Below are 16,893 nucleotides of genomic sequence, written 5' to 3' on the forward strand. Positions count from 1 at the left end.
TTTTAGGGGCTGGATGTCATTTCAAGTGTATTACATTTGAATCATTATCGTTGTACTTGGAAGTCAGAATTGCTCCTACATTCTGCAGGTTATCTAAAATAATAAATGTTGTGCGACGTTGAACCAACAAGTGTATATCAAAATAGATTTGCAGTCCCATCGCCAAAACCATTCAGCCAGCTTGTCCTGCGCCCAAGAGGTGATAATCGGCGTTCCGACCAGTGGCCCAAGATCTGCCTGTCTGAGATTGCTCAAGGATCTGCAAAAGGGCTCATCCGGGATTTGAACCCGGGACCTCTCGCACCCTAAGCGAGAATCATACCCCTAGACCAACGAGCCTTATGCCAAAAGTTATTTTTTTGCTTTCTGCAGCAATGACAGTGAAGATATCGATTGACGTGTCCATGGTGCTTGGAACGATTGAACATCATGTGAGTGTTTTGTGCTTTACTTGTGAGCATAACAGTCTTCCAAAATCTTGACCATGATTCAGTTCAAATCTTCTGTAGTTCATCTGCTGTGTCTTTCACATTCTGTCTTCTTCAGTCGCGACAGCATAATGATGACGAGTTTTTACAAATTAATAAAGTGCAAAATGAGATCAATTCATTTTTTAAAGAGCAAATGAAAAAATAAGACTTCCAAAAGAATGGAACTCATTTATTTTGAGTCAAATGACGCAAAGGTACGTGAATCAAAGTAAATTAATGTTGAAAATACCCATTCAAATAGATCCGTTTTCAACTAGAGAGATTAAGACTCGGCGTATCCGTCTCAATCCTCCACAACTGCTTATGTTACCCCTCCATATCTGCAGTGAAAGATGGTGGACCTAGATCGGTTTTTGTCAAACCATGAGACAATACCTATAATCGGTCTTCTCACAAAAACATCTCTAGCTTCCGAACCGTTTGACCTACAAATTCGTATGACCACTCTCTGGAATGAGGAGACCCTCACGAACACGGTGGTATTCTCATTTTTTCTCTACATCCCCCACAAGTGTCAGGAGACTCGTCTGAAGTCACAACCGTCTATGTGCCAAGTTCTGTTTGTAGAATCCAAAATCTTGGGCTACAAACTAATGTGACCCCACTTGTCGCAATGTTCTCCGTTTTGCCCTACGTTCCCAACAAGTGTCACGGGACTAATCTGAAGGTAACCTGTAGTGATTAAAATGATAGATTTTTTAACCAGGGACCTCTCGCAACCTAAGCCATAATCATACACCTAAACCGTGAAAGTGAATTATCACTTTCCACCAAAATGACGGTCAAATTATGAGTCGATGTCTCAATGTTGCTACTGAGCTGCACATAGCATTGGTGGTATAGTGGTGAGCATAGCTGCCTTCCAAGCAGTTGACCCGGGTTCGATTCCCGGCCAATGCAGAGCCAGAGGAATTCATTTGTTTTAGGGGCTGGATGTCATTTCAAGTGTATTACATTTGAATCATTATCGTTGTACTTGGAAGTCAGAATTGCTCCTACATTCTGCAGGTTATCTAAAATAATAAATGTTGTGCGACGTTGAACCAACAAGTGTATATCAAAATAGATTTGCAGTCCCATCGCCAAAACCATTCAGCCAGCTTGTCCTGCGCCCAAGAGGTGATAATCGGCGTTCCGACCAGTGGCCCAAGATCTGCCTGTCTGAGATTGCTCAAGGATCTGCAAAAGGGCTCATCCGGGATTTGAACCCGGGACCTCTCGCACCCTAAGCGAGAATCATACCCCTAGACCAACGAGCCTTATGCCAAAAGTTATTTTTTTGCTTTCTGCAGCAATGACAGTGAAGATATCGATTGACGTGTCCATGGTGCTTGGAACGATTGAACATCATGTGAGTGTTTTGTGCTTTACTTGTGAGCATAACAGTCTTCCAAAATCTTGACCATGATTCAGTTCAAATCTTCTGTAGTTCATCTGCTGTGTCTTTCACATTCTGTCTTCTTCAGTCGCGACAGCATAATGATGACGAGTTTTTACAAATTAATAAAGTGCAAAATGAGATCAATTCATTTTTTAAAGAGCAAATGAAAAAATAAGACTTCCAAAAGAATGGAACTCATTTATTTTGAGTCAAATGACGCAAAGGTACGTGAATCAAAGTAAATTAATGTTGAAAATACCCATTCAAATAGATCCGTTTTCAACTAGAGAGATTAAGACTCGGCGTATCCGTCTCAATCCTCCACAACTGCTTATGTTACCCCTCCATATCTGCAGTGAAAGATGGTGGACCTAGATCGGTTTTTGTCAAACCATGAGACAATACCTATAATCGGTCTTCTCACAAAAACATCTCTAGCTTCCGAACCGTTTGACCTACAAATTCGTATGACCACTCTCTGGAATGAGGAGACCCTCACGAACACGGTGGTATTCTCATTTTTTCTCTACATCCCCCACAAGTGTCAGGAGACTCGTCTGAAGTCACAACCGTCTATGTGCCAAGTTCTGTTTGTAGAATCCAAAATCTTGGGCTACAAACTAATGTGACCCCACTTGTCGCAATGTTCTCCGTTTTGCCCTACGTTCCCAACAAGTGTCACGGGACTAATCTGAAGGTAACCTGTAGTGATTAAAATGATAGATTTTTTAACCAGGGACCTCTCGCAACCTAAGCCATAATCATACACCTAAACCGTGAAAGTGAATTATCACTTTCCACCAAAATGACGTTCAAATTATGAGTCGATGTCTCAATGTTGCTACTGAGCTGCACATAGCATTGGTGGTATAGTGGTGAGCATAGCTGCCTTCCAAGCAGTTGACCCGGGTTCGATTCCCGGCCAATGCAGAGCCAGAGGAATTCATTTGTTTTAGGGGCTGGATGTCATTTCAAGTGTATTACATTTGAATCATTATCGTTGTACTTGGAAGTCAGAATTGCTCCTACATTCTGCAGGTTATCTAAAATAATAAATGTTGTGCGACGTTGAACCAACAAGTGTATATCAAAATAGATTTGCAGTCCCATCGCCAAAACCATTCAGCCAGCTTGTCCTGCGCCCAAGAGGTGATAATCGGCGTTCCGACCAGTGGCCCAAGATCTGCCTGTCTGAGATTGCTCAAGGATCTGCAAAAGGGCTCATCCGGGATTTGAACCCGGGACCTCTCGCACCCTAAGCGAGAATCATACCCCTAGACCAACGAGCCTTATGCCAAAAGTTATTTTTTTGCTTTCTGCAGCAATGACAGTGAAGATATCGATTGACGTGTCCATGGTGCTTGGAACGATTGAACATCATGTGAGTGTTTTGTGCTTTACTTGTGAGCATAACAGTCTTCCAAAATCTTGACCATGATTCAGTTCAAATCTTCTGTAGTTCATCTGCTGTGTCTTTCACATTCTGTCTTCTTCAGTCGCGACAGCATAATGATGACGAGTTTTTACAAATTAATAAAGTGCAAAATGAGATCAATTCATTTTTTAAAGAGCAAATGAAAAAATAAGACTTCCAAAAGAATGGAACTCATTTATTTTGAGTCAAATGACGCAAAGGTACGTGAATCAAAGTCAATTAATGTTGAAAATACCCATTCAAATAGATCCGTTTTCAACTAGAGAGATTAAGACTCGGCGTATCCGTCTCAATCCTCCACAACTGCTTATGTTACCCCTCCATATCTGCAGTGAAAGATGGTGGACCTAGATCGGTTTTTGTCAAACCATGAGACAATACCTATAATCGGTCTTCTCACAAAAACATCTCTAGCTTCCGAACCGTTTGACCTACAAATTCGTATGACCACTCTCTGGAATGAGGAGACCCTCACGAACACGGTGGTATTCTCATTTTTTCTCTACATCCCCCACAAGTGTCAGGAGACTCGTCTGAAGTCACAACCGTCTATGTGCCAAGTTCTGTTTGTAGAATCCAAAATCTTGGGCTACAAACTAATGTGACCCCACTTGTCGCAATGTTCTCCGTTTTGCCCTACGTTCCCAACAAGTGTCACGGGACTAATCTGAAGGTAACCTGTAGTGATTAAAATGATAGATTTTTTAACCAGGGACCTCTCGCAACCTAAGCCATAATCATACACCTAAACCGTGAAAGTGAATTATCACTTTCCACCAAAATGACGTTCAAATTATGAGTCGATGTCTCAATGTTGCTACTGAGCTGCACATAGCATTGGTGGTATAGTGGTGAGCATAGCTGCCTTCCAAGCAGTTGACCCGGGTTCGATTCCCGGCCAATGCAGAGCCAGAGGAATTCATTTGTTTTAGGGGCTGGATGTCATTTCAAGTGTATTACATTTGAATCATTATCGTTGTACTTGGAAGTCAGAATTGCTCCTACATTCTGCAGGTTATCTAAAATAATAAATGTTGTGCGACGTTGAACCAACAAGTGTATATCAAAATAGATTTGCAGTCCCATCGCCAAAACCATTCAGCCAGCTTGTCCTGCGCCCAAGAGGTGATAATCGGCGTTCCGACCAGTGGCCCAAGATCTGCCTGTCTGAGATTGCTCAAGGATCTGCAAAAGGGCTCATCCGGGATTTGAACCCGGGACCTCTCGCACCCTAAGCGAGAATCATACCCCTAGACCAACGAGCCTTATGCCAAAAGTTATTTTTTTGCTTTCTGCAGCAATGACAGTGAAGATATCGATTGACGTGTCCATGGTGCTTGGAACGATTGAACATCATGTGAGTGTTTTGTGCTTTACTTGTGAGCATAACAGTCTTCCAAAATCTTGACCATGATTCAGTTCAAATCTTCTGTAGTTCATCTGCTGTGTCTTTCACATTCTGTCTTCTTCAGTCGCGACAGCATAATGATGACGAGTTTTTACAAATTAATAAAGTGCAAAATGAGATCAATTCATTTTTTAAAGAGCAAATGAAAAAATAAGACTTCCAAAAGAATGGAACTCATTTATTTTGAGTCAAATGACGCAAAGGTACGTGAATCAAAGTCAATTAATGTTGAAAATACCCATTCAAATAGATCCGTTTTCAACTAGAGAGATTAAGACTCGGCGTATCCGTCTCAATCCTCCACAACTGCTTATGTTACCCCTCCATATCTGCAGTGAAAGATGGTGGACCTAGATCGGTTTTTGTCAAACCATGAGACAATACCTATAATCGGTCTTCTCACAAAAACATCTCTAGCTTCCGAACCGTTTGACCTACAAATTCGTATGACCACTCTCTGGAATGAGGAGACCCTCACGAACACGGTGGTATTCTCATTTTTTCTCTACATCCCCCACAAGTGTCAGGAGACTCGTCTGAAGTCACAACCGTCTATGTGCCAAGTTCTGTTTGTAGAATCCAAAATCTTGGGCTACAAACTAATGTGACCCCACTTGTCGCAATGTTCTCCGTTTTGCCCTACGTTCCCAACAAGTGTCACGGGACTAATCTGAAGGTAACCTGTAGTGATTAAAATGATAGATTTTTTAACCAGGGACCTCTCGCAACCTAAGCCATAATCATACACCTAAACCGTGAAAGTGAATTATCACTTTCCACCAAAATGACGTTCAAATTATGAGTCGATGTCTCAATGTTGCTACTGAGCTGCACATAGCATTGGTGGTATAGTGGTGAGCATAGCTGCCTTCCAAGCAGTTGACCCGGGTTCGATTCCCGGCCAATGCAGAGCCAGAGGAATTCATTTGTTTTAGGGGCTGGATGTCATTTCAAGTGTATTACATTTGAATCATTATCGTTGTACTTGGAAGTCAGAATTGCTCCTACATTCTGCAGGTTATCTAAAATAATAAATGTTGTGCGACGTTGAACCAACAAGTGTATATCAAAATAGATTTGCAGTCCCATCGCCAAAACCATTCAGCCAGCTTGTCCTGCGCCCAAGAGGTGATAATCGGCGTTCCGACCAGTGGCCCAAGATCTGCCTGTCTGAGATTGCTCAAGGATCTGCAAAAGGGCTCATCCGGGATTTGAACCCGGGACCTCTCGCACCCTAAGCGAGAATCATACCCCTAGACCAACGAGCCTTATGCCAAAAGTTATTTTTTTGCTTTCTGCAGCAATGACAGTGAAGATATCGATTGACGTGTCCATGGTGCTTGGAACGATTGAACATCATGTGAGTGTTTTGTGCTTTACTTGTGAGCATAACAGTCTTCCAAAATCTTGACCATGATTCAGTTCAAATCTTCTGTAGTTCATCTGCTGTGTCTTTCACATTCTGTCTTCTTCAGTCGCGACAGCATAATGATGACGAGTTTTTACAAATTAATAAAGTGCAAAATGAGATCAATTCATTTTTTAAAGAGCAAATGAAAAAATAAGACTTCCAAAAGAATGGAACTCATTTATTTTGAGTCAAATGACGCAAAGGTACGTGAATCAAAGTCAATTAATGTTGAAAATACCCATTCAAATAGATCCGTTTTCAACTAGAGAGATTAAGACTCGGCGTATCCGTCTCAATCCTCCACAACTGCTTATGTTACCCCTCCATATCTGCAGTGAAAGATGGTGGACCTAGATCGGTTTTTGTCAAACCATGAGACAATACCTATAATCGGTCTTCTCACAAAAACATCTCTAGCTTCCGAACCGTTTGACCTACAAATTCGTATGACCACTCTCTGGAATGAGGAGACCCTCACGAACACGGTGGTATTCTCAATTTTTCTCTACATCCCCCACAAGTGTCAGGAGACTCGTCTGAAGTCACAACCGTCTATGTGCCAAGTTCTGTTTGTAGAATCCAAAATCTTGGGCTACAAACTAATGTGACCCCACTTGTCGCAATGTTCTCCGTTTTGCCCTACGTTCCCAACAAGTGTCACGGGACTAATCTGAAGGTAACCTGTAGTGATTAAAACGATAGATTTTTTAACCAGGGACCTCTCGCAACCTAAGCCATAATCATACACCTAAACCGTGAAAGTGAATTATCACTTTCCACCAAAATGACGGTCAAATTATGAGTCGATGTCTCAATGTTGCTACTGAGCTGCACATAGCATTGGTGGTATAGTGGTGAGCATAGGTTGACCCGGGTTCGATTCCCGGCCAATGCAGAGCCTGAGGAATTCATTTGTTTTAGGGGCTGGATGTCATTTCAAGTGTATTACATTTGAATCATTATCCTTGTACTTGGAAGTCAGAATTGCTCCTACATTCTGCAGGTTATCTAAAATAATAAATGTTGTGCGACGTTGAACCAACAAGTGTATATCAAAATAGATTTGCAGTCCCATCGCCAAAACCATTCAGCCAGCTTGTCCTGCGCCCAAGAGGTGATAATCGGCGTTCCGACCAGTGGCCCAAGATCTGCCTGTCTGAGATTGCTCAAGGATCTGCAAAAGGGCTCATCCAGGATTTGAACCCGGGACCTCTCGCACCCTAAGCGAGAATCATACCCTTAGACCAACGAGCCTTATGCCAAAAGAAATTTTTTTGCTTTCTGCAGCAATGACAGTGAAGATATCGATTGACGTGTCCATGGTGCTTGGAACGATTGAACATCATGTGAGTGTTTTGTGCTTTACTTGTGAGCATAACAGTCTTCCAAAATCTTGACCATGATTCAGTTCAAATCTTCTGTAGTTCATCTGCTGTGTCTTTCACATTCTGTCTTCTTCAGTCGCGACAGCATAATGATGACGAGTTTTTACAAATTAATAAAGTGCAAAATGAGATCAATTCATTTTTTAAAGAGCAAATGAAAAAATAAGACTTCCAAAAGAATGGAACTCATTTATTTTGAGTCAAATGACGCAAAGGTACGTGAATCAAAGTCAATTAATGTTGAAAATACCCATTCAAATAGATCCGTTTTCAACTAGAGAGATTAAGACTCGGCGTATCCGTCTCAATCCTCCACAACTGCTTATGTTACCCCTCCATATCTGCAGTGAAAGATGGTGGACCTAGATCGGTTTTTGTCAAACCATGAGACAATACCTATAATCGGTCTTCTCACAAAAACATCTCTAGCTTCCGAACCGTTTGACCTACAAATTCGTATGACCACTCTCTGGAATGAGGAGACCCTCACGAACACGGTGGTATTCTCAATTTTTCTCTACATCCCCCACAAGTGTCAGGAGACTCGTCTGAAGTCACAACCGTCTATGTGCCAAGTTCTGTTTGTAGAATCCAAAATCTTGGGCTACAAACTAATGTGACCCCACTTGTCGCAATGTTCTCCGTTTTGCCCTACGTTCCCAACAAGTGTCACGGGACTAATCTGAAGGTAACCTGTAGTGATTAAAACGATAGATTTTTTAACCAGGGACCTCTCGCAACCTAAGCCATAATCATACACCTAAACCGTGAAAGTGAATTATCACTTTCCACCAAAATGACGGTCAAATTATGAGTCGATGTCTCAATGTTGCTACTGAGCTGCACATAGCATTGGTGGTATAGTGGTGAGCATAGGTTGACCCGGGTTCGATTCCCGGCCAATGCAGAGCCTGAGGAATTCATTTGTTTTAGGGGCTGGATGTCATTTCAAGTGTATTACATTTGAATCATTATCCTTGTACTTGGAAGTCAGAATTGCTCCTACATTCTGCAGGTTATCTAAAATAATAAATGTTGTGCGACGTTGAACCAACAAGTGTATATCAAAATAGATTTGCAGTCCCATCGCCAAAACCATTCAGCCAGCTTGTCCTGCGCCCAAGAGGTGATAATCGGCGTTCCGACCAGTGGCCCAAGATCTGCCTGTCTGAGATTGCTCAAGGATCTGCAAAAGGGCTCATCCAGGATTTGAACCCGGGACCTCTCGCACCCTAAGCGAGAATCATACCCTTAGACCAACGAGCCTTATGCCAAAAGAAATTTTTTTGCTTTCTGCAGCAATGACAGTGAAGATATCGATTGACGTGTCCATGGTGCTTGGAACGATTGAACATCATGTGAGTGTTTTGTGCTTTACTTGTGAGCATAACAGTCTTCCAAAATCTTGACCATGATTCAGTTCAAATCTTCTGTAGTTCATCTGCTGTGTCTTTCACATTCTGTCTTCTTCAGTCGCGACAGCATAATGATGACGAGTTTTTACAAATTAATAAAGTGCAAAATGAGATCAATTCATTTTTTAAAGAGCAAATGAAAAAATAAGACTTCCAAAAGAATGGAACTCATTTATTTTGAGTCAAATGACGCAAAGGTACGTGAATCAAAGTCAATTAATGTTGAAAATACCCATTCAAATAGATCCGTTTTCAACTAGAGAGATTAAGACTCGGCGTATCCGTCTCAATCCTCCACAACTGCTTATGTTACCCCTCCATATCTGCAGTGAAAGATGGTGGACCTAGATCGGTTTTTGTCAAACCATGAGACAATACCTATAATCGGTCTTCTCACAAAAACATCTCTAGCTTCCGAACCGTTTGACCTACAAATTCATATGACCACTCTCTGGAATGAGGAGACCCTCACGAACATGGTGGTATTCTCAATTTTTCTCTACATCCCCCACAAGTGTCAGGAGACTCGTCTGAAGTCACAACCGTCTATGTGCCAAGTTCTGTTTGTAGAATCCAAAATCTTGGGCTACAAACTAATGTGACCCCACTTGTCGCAATGTTCTCCGTTTTGCCCTACGTTCCCAACAAGTGTCACGGGACTAATCTGAAGGTAACCTGTAGTGATTAAAATGATAGATTTTTTAACCAGGGACCTCTCGCAACCTAAGCCATAATCATACACCTAAACCGTGAAAGTGAATTATCACTTTCCACCAAAATGACGGTCAAATTATGAGTCGATGTCTCAATGTTGCTACTGAGCTGCACATAGCATTGGTGGTATAGTGGTGAGCATAGGTTGACCCGGGTTCGATTCCCGGCCAATGCAGAGCCTGAGGAATTCATTTGTTTTAGGGGCTGGATGTCATTTCAAGTGTATTACATTTGAATCATTATCCTTGTACTTGGAAGTCAGAATTGCTCCTACATTCTGCAGGTTATCTAAAATAATAAATGTTGTGCGACGTTGAACCAACAAGTGCATATCAAAATAGATTTGCAGTCCCATCGCCAAAACCATTCAGCCACCTTGTCCTGCGCCCAAGAGGTGATAATCGGCGTTCCGACCAGTGGCCCAAGATCTGCCTGTCTGAGATTGTTCAAGGATCTGCAAAAGGGCTCATCCGGGATTTGAACCAGGGACCTCTCGCAACCTAAGCCATAATCATACACCTAAACCGTGAAAGTGAATTATCACTTTCCACCAAAATGACGGTCAAATTATGAGTCGATGCCTCAATGTTGCTACTGAGCTGCACATAGCATTGGTGGTATAGTGGTGAGCATAGCTGCCTTCCAAGCAGTTGACCCGGGTTTGATTCCCGGCCAATGCAGAGCCTGAGGAATTCATTTGTTTTAGGGGCTGGATGTCATTTCAAGTGTATTACATTTGAATCATTATCCTTGTACTTGGAAGTCTGAATTGCTCCTACATTCTGCAGGTTATCTAAAATAATAAATGTTGTGCGACGTTGAACCAACAAGTGCATATCAAAATAGATTTGCAGTCCCATCGCCAAAACCATTCAGCCACCTTGTCCTGCGCCCAAGAGGTGATAATCGGCGTTCCGACCAGTGGCCCAAGATCTGCCTGTCTGAGATTGTTCAAGGATCTGCAAAAGGGCTCATCCGGGATTTGAACCAGGGACCTCTCGCAACCTAAGCCATAATCATACACCTAAACCGTGAAAGTGAATTATCACTTTCCACCAAAATGACGGTCAAATTATGAGTCGATGCCTCAATGTTGCTACTGAGCTGCACATAGCATTGGTGGTATAGTGGTGAGCATAGCTGCCTTCCAAGCAGTTGACCCGGGTTTGATTCCCGGCCAATGCAGAGCCTGAGGAATTCATTTGTTTTAGGGGCTGGATGTCATTTCAAGTGTATTACATTTGAATCATTATCCTTGTACTTGGAAGTCTGAATTGCTCCTACATTCTGCAGGTTATCTAAAATAATAAATGTTGTGCGACGTTGAACCAACAAGTGCATATCAAAATAGATTTGCAGTCCCATCGCCAAAACCATTCAGCCACCTTGTCCTGCGCCCAAGAGGTGATAATCGGCGTTCCGACCAGTGGCCCAAGATCTGCCTGTCTGAGATTGTTCAAGGATCTGCAAAAGGGCTCATCCGGGATTTGAACCAGGGACCTCTCGCAACCTAAGCCATAATCATACACCTAAACCGTGAAAGTGAATTATCACTTTCCACCAAAATGACGGTCAAATTATGAGTCGATGCCTCAATGTTGCTACTGAGCTGCACATAGCATTGGTGGTATAGTGGTGAGCATAGCTGCCTTCCAAGCAGTTGACCCGGGTTTGATTCCCGGCCAATGCAGAGCCTGAGGAATTCATTTGTTTTAGGGGCTGGATGTCATTTCAAGTGTATTACATTTGAATCATTATCCTTGTACTTGGAAGTCAGAATTGCTCCTACATTCTGCAGGTTATCTAAAATAATAAATGTTGTGCGACGTTGAACCAACAAGTGCATATCAAAATAGATTTGCAGTCCCATCGCCAAAACCATTCAGCCACCTTGTCCTGCGCCCAAGAGGTGATAATCGGCGTTCCGACCAGTGGCCCAAGATCTGCCTGTCTGAGATTGTTCAAGGATCTGCAAAAGGGCTCATCCGGGATTTGAACCAGGGACCTCTCGCAACCTAAGCCATAATCATACACCTAAACCGTGAAAGTGAATTATCACTTTCCACCAAAATGACGGTCAAATTATGAGTCGATGCCTCAATGTTGCTACTGAGCTGCACATAGCATTGGTGGTATAGTGGTGAGCATAGCTGCCTTCCAAGCAGTTGACCCGGGTTCGATTCCCGGCCGATGCAGAGCCAGAGGAATTAATTTGTTTTAGGGGCTGGATGTCATTTCAAGTGTATTACATTTGAATCATTATCGTTGTACTTGGAAGTCAGAATTGCTCCTACATTCTGCAGGTTATCTAAAATAATAAATGTTGTGCGATGTTGAACCAACAAGTGTATATCAAAATAGATTTGCAGTCCCATCGCCAAAACCATTCAGCCAGCTTGTCCTGCGCCCAAGAGGTGATAATCGGCGTTCCGACCAGTGGCCCAAGATCTGCCTGTCTGAGATTGTTCAAGGATCTGCAAAAGGGCTCATCCGGGATTTGAACCAGGGACCTCTCGCAACCTAAGCCATAATCATACACCTAAACCGTGAAAGTGAATTATCACTTTCCACCAAAATGACGGTCAAATTATGAGTCGATGTCTCAATGTTGCTACTGAGCTGCACATAGCATTGGTGGTATAGTGGTGAGCATAGCTGCCTTCCAAGCAGTTGACCCGGGTTCGATTCCCGGCCAATGCAGAGCCTGAGGAATTCATTTGTTTTAGGGGCTGGATGTCATTTCAAGTGTATTACATTTGAATCATTATCGTTGTACTTGGAAGTCAGAATTGCTCCTACATTCTGCAGGTTATCTAAAATAATAAATGTTGTGCGATGTTGAACCAACAAGTGTATATCAAAATAGATTTGCAGTCCCATCGCCAAAACCATTCAGCCAGCTTGTCCTGCGCCCAAGAGGTGATAATCGGCGTTCCGACCAGTGGCCCAAGATCTGCCTGTCTGAGATTGTTCAAGGATCTGCAAAAGGGCTCATCCGGGATTTGAACCAGGGACCTCTCGCAACCTAAGCCATAATCATACACCTAAACCGTGAAAGTGAATTATCACTTTCCACCAAAATGACGGTCAAATTATGAGTCGATGTCTCAATGTTGCTACTGAGCTGCACATAGCATTGGTGGTATAGTGGTGAGCATAGCTGCCTTCCAAGCAGTTGACCCGGGTTCGATTCCCGGCCAATGCAGAGCCAGAGGAATTCATTTGTTTTAGGGGCTGGATGTCATTTCAAGTGTATTACATTTGAATCATTATCGTTGTACTTGGAAGTCAGAATTGCTCCTACATTCTGCAGGTTATCTAAAATAATAAATGTTGTGCGACGTTGAACCAACAAGTGTATATCAAAATAGATTTGCAGTCCCATCGCCAAAACCATTCAGCCAGCTTGTCCTGCGCCCAAGAGGTGATAATCGGCGTTCCGACCAGTGGCCCAAGATCTGCCTGTCTGAGATTGCTCAAGGATCTGCAAAAGGGCTCATCCGGGATTTGAACCCGGGACCTCTCGCACCCTAAGCGAGAATCATACCCCTAGACCAACGAGCCTTATGCCAAAAGTTATTTTTTTGCTTTCTGCAGCAATGACAGTGAAGATATCGATTGACGTGTCCATGGTGCTTGGAACGATTGAACATCATGTGAGTGTTTTGTGCTTTACTTGTGAGCATAACAGTCTTCCAAAATCTTGACCATGATTCAGTTCAAATCTTCTGTAGTTCATCTGCTGTGTCTTTCACATTCTGTCTTCTTCAGTCGCGACAGCATAATGATGACGAGTTTTTACAAATTAATAAAGTGCAAAATGAGATCAATTCATTTTTTAAAGAGCAAATGAAAAAATAAGACTTCCAAAAGAATGGAACTCATTTATTTTGAGTCAAATGACGCAAAGGTACGTGAATCAAAGTCAATTAATGTTGAAAATACCCATTCAAATAGATCCGTTTTCAACTAGAGAGATTAAGACTCGGCGTATCCGTCTCAATCCTCCACAACTGCTTATGTTACCCCTCCATATCTGCAGTGAAAGATGGTGGACCTAGATCGGTTTTTGTCAAACCATGAGACAATACCTATAATCGGTCTTCTCACAAAAACATCTCTAGCTTCCGAACCGTTTGACCTACAAATTCGTATGACCACTCTCTGGAATGAGGAGACCCTCACGAACACGGTGGTATTCTCAATGTTTCTCTACATCCCCCACAAGTGTCAGGAGACTCGTCTGAAGTCACAAGCGTCTATGTGCCAAGTTCTGTTTGTAGAATCCAAAATCTTGGGCTACAAACTAATGTGACCCCACTTGTCGCAATGTTCTCCGTTTTGCCCTACGTTCCCAACAAGTGTCACGGGACTAATCTGAAGGTAACCTGTAGTGATTAAAACGATAGATTTTTTAACCAGGGACCTCTCGCAACCTAAGCCATAATCATACACCTAAACCGTGAAAGTGAATTATCACTTTCCACCAAAATGACGGTCAAATTATGAGTCGATGTCTCAATGTTGCTACTGAGCTGCACATAGCATTGGTGGTATAGTGGTGAGCATAGGTTGACCCGGGTTCGATTCCCGGCCAATGCAGAGCCTGAGGAATTCATTTGTTTTAGGGGCTGGATGTCATTTCAAGTGTATTACATTTGAATCATTATCCTTGTACTTGGAAGTCAGAATTGCTCCTACATTCTGCAGGTTATCTAAAATAATAAATGTTGTGCGACGTTGAACCAACAAGTGTATATCAAAATAGATTTGCAGTCCCATCGCCAAAACCATTCAGCCAGCTTGTCCTGCGCCCAAGAGGTGATAATCGGCGTTCCGACCAGTGGCCCAAGATCTGCCTGTCTGAGATTGCTCAAGGATCTGCAAAAGGGCTCATCCAGGATTTGAACCCGGGACCTCTCGCACCCTAAGCGAGAATCATACCCTTAGACCAACGAGCCTTATGCCAAAAGAAATTTTTTTGCTTTCTGCAGCAATGACAGTGAAGATATCGATTGACGTGTCCATGGTGCTTGGAACGATTGAACATCATGTGAGTGTTTTGTGCTTTACTTGTGAGCATAACAGTCTTCCAAAATCTTGACCATGATTCAGTTCAAATCTTCTGTAGTTCATCTGCTGTGTCTTTCACATTCTGTCTTCTTCAGTCGCGACAGCATAATGATGACGAGTTTTTACAAATTAATAAAGTGCAAAATGAGATCAATTCATTTTTTAAAGAGCAAATGAAAAAATAAGACTTCCAAAAGAATGGAACTCATTTATTTTGAGTCAAATGACGCAAAGGTACGTGAATCAAAGTCAATTAATGTTGAAAATACCCATTCAAATAGATCCGTTTTCAACTAGAGAGATTAAGACTCGGCGTATCCGTCTCAATCCTCCACAACTGCTTATGTTACCCCTCCATATCTGCAGTGAAAGATGGTGGACCTAGATCGGTTTTTGTCAAACCATGAGACAATACCTATAATCGGTCTTCTCACAAAAACATCTCTAGCTTCCGAACCGTTTGACCTACAAATTCATATGACCACTCTCTGGAATGAGGAGACCCTCACGAACATGGTGGTATTCGGCGTTCCGACCAGTGGCCCAAGATCTGCCTGTCTGAGATTGTTCAAGGATCTGCAAAAGGGCTCATCCGGGATTTGAACCAGGGACCTCTCGCAACCTAAGCCATAATCATACACCTAAACCGTGAAAGTGAATTATCACTTTCCACCAAAATGACGGTCAAATTATGAGTCGATGCCTCAATGTTGCTACTGAGCTGCACATAGCATTGGTGGTATAGTGGTGAGCATAGCTGCCTTCCAAGCAGTTGACCCGGGTTTGATTCCCGGCCAATGCAGAGCCTGAGGAATTCATTTGTTTTAGGGGCTGGATGTCATTTCAAGTGTATTACATTTGAATCATTATCCTTGTACTTGGAAGTCTGAATTGCTCCTACATTCTGCAGGTTATCTAAAATAATAAATGTTGTGCGACGTTGAACCAACAAGTGCATATCAAAATAGATTTGCAGTCCCATCGCCAAAACCATTCAGCCACCTTGTCCTGCGCCCAAGAGGTGATAATCGGCGTTCCGACCAGTGGCCCAAGATCTGCCTGTCTGAGATTGTTCAAGGATCTGCAAAAGGGCTCATCCGGGATTTGAACCAGGGACCTCTCGCAACCTAAGCCATAATCATACACCTAAACCGTGAAAGTGAATTATCACTTTCCACCAAAATGACGGTCAAATTATGAGTCGATGCCTCAATGTTGCTACTGAGCTGCACATAGCATTGGTGGTATAGTGGTGAGCATAGCTGCCTTCCAAGCAGTTGACCCGGGTTTGATTCCCGGCCAATGCAGAGCCTGAGGAATTCATTTGTTTTAGGGGCTGGATGTCATTTCAAGTGTATTACATTTGAATCATTATCCTTGTACTTGGAAGTCTGAATTGCTCCTACATTCTGCAGGTTATCTAAAATAATAAATGTTGTGCGACGTTGAACCAACAAGTGCATATCAAAATAGATTTGCAGTCCCATCGCCAAAACCATTCAGCCACCTTGTCCTGCGCCCAAGAGGTGATAATCGGCGTTCCGACCAGTGGCCCAAGATCTGCCTGTCTGAGATTGTTCAAGGATCTGCAAAAGGGCTCATCCGGGATTTGAACCAGGGACCTCTCGCAACCTAAGCCATAATCATACACCTAAACCGTGAAAGTGAATTATCACTTTCCACCAAAATGACGGTCAAATTATGAGTCGATGCCTCAATGTTGCTACTGAGCTGCACATAGCATTGGTGGTATAGTGGTGAGCATAGCTGCCTTCCAAGCAGTTGACCCGGGTTTGATTCCCGGCCAATGCAGAGCCTGAGGAATTCATTTGTTTTAGGGGCTGGATGTCATTTCAAGTGTATTACATTTGAATCATTATCCTTGTACTTGGAAGTCAGAATTGCTCCTACATTCTGCAGGTTATCTAAAATAATAAATGTTGTGCGACGTTGAACCAACAAGTGCATATCAAAATAGATTTGCAGTCCCATCGCCAAAACCATTCAGCCACCTTGTCCTGCGCCCAAGAGGTGATAATCGGCGTTCCGACCAGTGGCCCAAGATCTGCCTGTCTGAGATTGTTCAAGGATCTGCAAAAGGGCTCATCCGGGATTTGAACCAGGGACCTCTCGCAACCTAAGCCATAATCATACACCTAAACCGTGAAAGTGAATTATCA

At 42.8% G+C, this 16,893-nt stretch overlaps 19 non-coding genes across 19 annotated transcripts; 13 read left to right on the forward strand and 6 right to left on the reverse strand.

Annotated features, from left to right (window-relative positions):
• Positions 1–267: 267 nt before the first annotated feature.
• On the reverse strand, positions 268–339 carry trnap-agg. Its single transcript has one exon. It is a non-coding gene; the product is annotated as a tRNA-Pro (tRNA).
• Positions 340–1,319: 980 nt separating this feature from the next.
• On the forward strand, positions 1,320–1,391 carry trnag-ucc. Its single transcript has one exon. It is a non-coding gene; the product is annotated as a tRNA-Gly (tRNA).
• A 287-nt stretch (positions 1,392–1,678) lies between these two features.
• trnap-agg lies at positions 1,679–1,750 on the reverse strand. Its single transcript has one exon. It is a non-coding gene; the product is annotated as a tRNA-Pro (tRNA).
• Positions 1,751–2,730: 980 nt separating this feature from the next.
• On the forward strand, positions 2,731–2,802 carry trnag-ucc. Its single transcript has one exon. It is a non-coding gene; the product is annotated as a tRNA-Gly (tRNA).
• A 287-nt stretch (positions 2,803–3,089) lies between these two features.
• On the reverse strand, positions 3,090–3,161 carry trnap-agg. Its single transcript has one exon. It is a non-coding gene; the product is annotated as a tRNA-Pro (tRNA).
• A 980-nt stretch (positions 3,162–4,141) lies between these two features.
• trnag-ucc lies at positions 4,142–4,213 on the forward strand. Its single transcript has one exon. It is a non-coding gene; the product is annotated as a tRNA-Gly (tRNA).
• Positions 4,214–4,500: 287 nt separating this feature from the next.
• On the reverse strand, positions 4,501–4,572 carry trnap-agg. The gene has a single exon. It is a non-coding gene; the product is annotated as a tRNA-Pro (tRNA).
• Positions 4,573–5,552: 980 nt separating this feature from the next.
• trnag-ucc lies at positions 5,553–5,624 on the forward strand. Its single transcript has one exon. It is a non-coding gene; the product is annotated as a tRNA-Gly (tRNA).
• Positions 5,625–5,911: 287 nt separating this feature from the next.
• trnap-agg lies at positions 5,912–5,983 on the reverse strand. The gene has a single exon. It is a non-coding gene; the product is annotated as a tRNA-Pro (tRNA).
• A 4,265-nt stretch (positions 5,984–10,248) lies between these two features.
• Positions 10,249–10,320, forward strand: trnag-ucc. Its single transcript has one exon. It is a non-coding gene; the product is annotated as a tRNA-Gly (tRNA).
• A 433-nt stretch (positions 10,321–10,753) lies between these two features.
• Positions 10,754–10,825, forward strand: trnag-ucc. The gene has a single exon. It is a non-coding gene; the product is annotated as a tRNA-Gly (tRNA).
• A 433-nt stretch (positions 10,826–11,258) lies between these two features.
• Positions 11,259–11,330, forward strand: trnag-ucc. Its single transcript has one exon. It is a non-coding gene; the product is annotated as a tRNA-Gly (tRNA).
• Positions 11,331–11,763: 433 nt separating this feature from the next.
• trnag-ucc lies at positions 11,764–11,835 on the forward strand. The gene has a single exon. It is a non-coding gene; the product is annotated as a tRNA-Gly (tRNA).
• A 433-nt stretch (positions 11,836–12,268) lies between these two features.
• Positions 12,269–12,340, forward strand: trnag-ucc. Its single transcript has one exon. It is a non-coding gene; the product is annotated as a tRNA-Gly (tRNA).
• Positions 12,341–12,773: 433 nt separating this feature from the next.
• On the forward strand, positions 12,774–12,845 carry trnag-ucc. The gene has a single exon. It is a non-coding gene; the product is annotated as a tRNA-Gly (tRNA).
• A 287-nt stretch (positions 12,846–13,132) lies between these two features.
• trnap-agg lies at positions 13,133–13,204 on the reverse strand. Its single transcript has one exon. It is a non-coding gene; the product is annotated as a tRNA-Pro (tRNA).
• A 2,239-nt stretch (positions 13,205–15,443) lies between these two features.
• On the forward strand, positions 15,444–15,515 carry trnag-ucc. Its single transcript has one exon. It is a non-coding gene; the product is annotated as a tRNA-Gly (tRNA).
• Positions 15,516–15,948: 433 nt separating this feature from the next.
• Positions 15,949–16,020, forward strand: trnag-ucc. Its single transcript has one exon. It is a non-coding gene; the product is annotated as a tRNA-Gly (tRNA).
• Positions 16,021–16,453: 433 nt separating this feature from the next.
• On the forward strand, positions 16,454–16,525 carry trnag-ucc. The gene has a single exon. It is a non-coding gene; the product is annotated as a tRNA-Gly (tRNA).
• Positions 16,526–16,893: the final 368 nt, after the last annotated feature.

This window comes from Oncorhynchus mykiss, chromosome 9, assembly GCF_013265735.2.
Source record: "Oncorhynchus mykiss isolate Arlee chromosome 9, USDA_OmykA_1.1, whole genome shotgun sequence".
Taxonomy (NCBI): Eukaryota; Metazoa; Chordata; class Actinopteri; order Salmoniformes; family Salmonidae; genus Oncorhynchus; species Oncorhynchus mykiss.